The sequence below is a fragment of the Octodon degus genome, unplaced genomic scaffold, assembly GCF_000260255.1.
Source record: "Octodon degus isolate 3935 unplaced genomic scaffold, OctDeg1.0 scaffold00166, whole genome shotgun sequence".
NCBI lineage: Eukaryota > Metazoa > Chordata > Mammalia > Rodentia > Octodontidae > Octodon > Octodon degus.
In genome coordinates, this window is record NW_004524742.1 from 1,141,638 (window position 1) to 1,146,637 (window position 5,000).

General features: G+C 40.6%; 1 protein-coding gene across 10 annotated transcripts in view; it reads left to right on the forward strand.

Annotated features, from left to right (window-relative positions):
- Meis2 (Meis homeobox 2) overlaps window positions 1-5,000 on the forward strand; it is a 215,658-nt gene that overhangs the window by 204,777 nt on the left and 5,881 nt on the right. The window lies entirely within an intron of this gene.

A 5,000-nucleotide genomic window follows, 5' to 3' on the forward strand; every position in this document is an offset into this window, starting at 1 on the left:
ATACACAAACCTACGAGATGTTTATGATTCCATATTAGCATCATGTTTTCACATTGTAAATGTATTAGTATTTACTTAATGTGTTTTTGGAGTGTGGGCAAACCCTATATTCTATGAAATTACAAGTTAAGCTGTAGCTCAGGGAAATTAATTTTGGTCTGTGAATGTGGACATAAATAGTGTGTGAATCTCATTCATCTACCTTACTTTGCTCAGAGTGTCTGTGAAGAAGGACCTTTATCCAGTCACTCGTGAAAAGCCTATGTTTGCTGTGTAACTCGGTCAGTCCCGTGCCCTAGTACCTATTCAACAGCACCAACTTGCCCAATTCACCAGTATATTTTAATGGATATGCTAGGCATAACCATGGCATAGAAAAGACTTGAGTTCTTTGTTTTACATTAAGAAAATAGAGAAACTAAATAATGGGTGTACCAAGGTTGAAGCACCCACCAGGAAGAGTCTTTGTAAGGAAGCATCTTGTCTGATGGACCAGGGCTAGGCAAAATGAAAAAACAGTTTTTGTAGCAGGTTCCTGGTCCTTGAGCCACCTGCAACACCTTTTCCAGATTGATCTGACCCCTCTTTAACAGTTCAGATACTTCCTTGACCAAACCAATCCGTACGAATGATTCAGTTTGGGATCTTGATGCCTCCTCAAAGTGTTGAGGACTGGCGGGTGTCCAGGTGACCCTGTGGAGGCCTGTGCTGTCTAACAAAAGGAATGCCACCGAGAGGAGTTGGTTATCAGGTGTGGCAAGAAGTAAGTGAAGCAGAAAGAAGGGATTCCTTGGCCACTTAAAAGGGAAGGGGGCGGGGGATGAAGCAATCAGGAATAACACCTCACTTTGCTTCTGTCAGTCTGACCCATGCTGGGGAGTGAAAAGTATTTAAAAGAAAGCTCCTTCTGGTCAGGTTTCAGTTGCAGAAAAGTATGCAAAACTGAAAAGTTTGGCTTTTCTGGGGGTGGTGGTGGCAAAGTCTGCAGGAGGCGTCTCTCCAGCAAGACAGTAAGGTGAGATTTCAATGGTATTTGCTCTCTGGAGTTTATTCTTTTTAATGTAATTTTACATCTCTGTTTTACTAAGCTCTCATGATTCTTGGAAAGTCAGTGAATTTACTTCTATATTTAACTTATTTTTAAGCTACCAGATTTAGTAAATAAGTTTTCAGAATCACACATACTAATGCAGTTTCTGTGTAGGTAAAATTTAGAGAGAAGTAAATAGTCCTATTGAGTACTCTCCAGGGCTTTTACATGAGCCTTGGTACTAACTTTGTGTTCAATACAAATCAATGGAACTAACGTACTTTAGGACACTCATTCCCTAGGGGATCACTAATGGAATTATCTGTAGCCCTTTTTTAAAAAGTCACAATGAGGCTAATAAAATTTTTTTCTCCAAACGAAATCTGGATAAGGCACCAGGTTTATTAGCACATTTTAAGTGCAAGTTGCATGAAACTTGGTGCTTTAAAGAACTGTTAAGTATCTCCAAAGACTTTCTGATTGAAGGTTAAATTGTTTATACCAACAGAGAAGTATATTATGTGTCTGCAACTTCAAAACCATTCTGGGATGACATTAAAACTTAGAGGGTTTTTTAATATCAGATACAGATGAGAAACCTAACAGCCTTTGGATTGGAGATAACTTATGGGGGGCTTTCATTAAAGTTGGGTGCAGCTTTCTGCATTTTGGCTAGTTGGATGTCTTCAGCAATTTTTCAAATGTTTTGGGTTTGGCAAAGTCCAAAACGTTGTTTGCCAAGACCCTCTTTTCCCCTTATTTTTGAAACCCGTGTGAAATTCAAGGATAACTTAATCCATATGTGTCTGATTCATTTACACTTAACTCATCAAAATGTTATTTTGTGAGGCCCATTTAATATCCAAGAAAACTTTTGAGCCTTTTTAAGTAAGTCTTTTGTCTTTGAACCGCAAGTTCCATTTTCCCAAGTGAGTGAGGTTGGACCTTCTAAGGTTGATGATGACTTGGTTTTCAACTTAGTCTTCAAAATTTTTTTTAAAATTTATTTATTTATTTATTTAAATTTAATATTTTTATTTATTTTTTGTGTGTGGCCAGCTCAGCCCACCAGGGGGCGGGGCTGGCTGGCATGTGGTGCTGGGGGAGTGAACCATGGTCCCTGTGCTTTGCTTAGCTTAGCTTGTTCTAAGTAGGTGCTTTAGACCACTGAGCCATCTCACCAGCCCTAGTCTTCAAATTTTATGTAGAATCAAAACTTGGTATTCTGTTTACTACTTGAGGCCTAAAAAGGGTCATTTAAAAATATATAGATTAGTAAAAGTGGAAAAAATATATGTCAAGGTATTTGGGAGAAAGAACATAAATGGAAATGTCATTTAGGAATATTAAAACCATTCCTCATTTGATTTGCTTTATTCTTAAATTTAAATGGCTCCAGTGTATGTAAATTTGTGTACAGTATTCCCTAAGGTTGTCTTTGCAAAGAGGGAGAGAGTTGTAATTTTAGTTTTCAATGTCAGTTTTCCTATAGTCAACTCATTATTAATTTTAATGATAATATCTATAGTGCTAAAGAAATATACCAAGATCAAGGGCGTTGACAATTGGCAAGGAGTTAAGAGATATCTGAAAAAAAAAAATTGGGGCCCATATGTTTTTTAAATTCTGTGTGATTTGAAAGAATGTGGTAGAATTATGAATCTGGCAAGAAATAGCACTATGGATCAGAAACATTGTCTGAGAACAAAAATGCAGAGAGGCTCAATGGAGCCCACGGGAAGAAAGCACAATCTCCATGACCCCTTGTAAAAAGATCTAGTGAAACGTTCAGCAGCTTCCATTCATACTTGTTTTGCAGAAATGGGCAAAGAAAGGCCATTGCCATAACTGCTAGTGAACATCCAGTCCACGCCATGGTAACTCGTTGAAAATGTGGTACTGAAGTGGCATTTCCAAGTTCAGCACTTCTATAAAGACCTGTTAGCACACTGGCAGCTTTTTTTAATGTTCTGCATTGTTGTGTAGCCCCCATTGAGCAACCTTTTGAGCGGACCCCGTTTTTACTAATGTAAACATTCTGACGAGTATCCAAAGGAATGACCTTTGAGTGAACCTCTAACCTTCCCCGTAATTATTTGTTTGAAGACAGTGTGGAGTTCTCCTGCTGAGAACTAAGAACCATGGTGCCTTGCAGCTCTATGAGTAACGGAGTGTTTGGGGGAACTAGAGAGGGAGAGAGACATAAATAAGGGAACAACCTCCAGATGTAAATAATAAAAGAGTAAAAGGATAAAATTAAAAAGGGAACAAATAGCAATTCGTTTAACCTGAGCAGTCAGTCTGTAGGAAACACACACACACACACACACACACGCAGGCACACAGACTTAGTAGCACATAAAAGAGGTCCAGCCTCTGCCATGAGTGTCCTCCACCCAAAAACCTCAGGGCGAAGAGAACAGGCTGTCCTGAGCTTCTCTGCTGGTTTTCACTGAGTCTGAAGAGAAGAAGTTCCCAGGGATGAAAACATCAGGTCAGCCCTCCTTGGTCACAGTCAAAACAGTGGGGACAGCGTAGATAATGAAGTTCTTTTTCTGGTTTGAGGACTGCTTCTGGAAGTCTTTGTGATCCAGTCAGATACTCCTCAGCACCACTTGAGGTGACAGGTGGGAATGAATATGCGGTTTCAACTCTCCTTTTGTCTTCACCTCTCCTTACAGTTACCTGTCACTTTCTTCCCCAAAGCCAAGAGGGTGTAACATTTTTGACAACTGAGCCTTCCTTTCTGAAGTAATAAAGAAGTTCATTGTTTTGCAAACAGACATCATATGCAAAAGACTCCTTTGGTTCTCTCATGGCTATTTTTCTTCAGCCTAATTGTATTCCCACCAGAGTCCTCACAGGAGGCCTGTGTGGGCTGCCGGTCCTCCTCTGAGAGGATTGAAACTTCACAGGAGCCCAGTGCTGCCAACACGCACTGGGATTCTTCTGGCTAATTTCAGAGAATGAGTTTTCAGTTCCTGCCTGTAGCTTCATGTGGACTCATTAATCATTCAGTCCCCCTGTGCTTAAGATTTGAAACTAGGAATACTGAAGAAATGGTATCAATAGGTATATTTTTATGGAACAGCCAGCCATATGCTTCTCCCTGCCACTGTCCCCTCCCCAGCTAGATGCAAGCCCCGTGAATCCTGTGCATAAGTTCAAATGTGCAGGGAATACACATCATTAAAAAGCACAGGGAGAAGGGTAACTAGCAAATGGTAGAAAATTGTTTTGTTTTTATTAAATTTGGAGAAATAAAGGAGATTTCTTATCATCTTACTCTGTTTGTACATGAATATTTGATGGGCATTATTAAACATTAAAGTAACATGAAGTAGGCACTTATTTTTGGATTTTCAACAAAATTAGATCCAGGCTTCTTAGACAAAATAACTGCTTCTCCTTTACATTCCTGCAATTCAGCCACCACCTGATTTGAAAACGTTGCTGGGACTCTAATATCAACCATGTGTACCTGAGGCTCTGTCTTTCTAGTAGGTTGAAAGGTGGCTGGGTTTATGGTTGGCAGTTACCTTATCCGCTGCCCTGGGTGTCCCAGCTTAGGCTGGAAAGGCTGCCCCCAGCTGGCACTGACCTCTGAATGACCCCTAACTTTACAGGCTTAAGCTGCAGGAGTCACTGAAGAGCAGAAATCTTTCTGGCCAGCACTTATTACTGCTGTGTTGGTGATAAAACTTCAGACAGCCTAATTGATGGCTTTGCTGACCTAACAATACCTTGTGAAAGCAGAGTGCCAGAGCCTGGTCTCCATTTAAGACCAGCTGCAAGGGGAAGCTGGGTCTCCCTATGACGGGGAGTCCAGGGAAAGGCAGAAAGCTTCCAGCCTATGAACTTTAACCAGATTCCTGCTTGTTCCAGAAGCCCAAGTGCAGATTAGAAGATTCTTGTGGAGAACTTTTGTCCTTCCTGAGTCTTCATAGCAAGTTGGCTTGGCCTTGGCCCA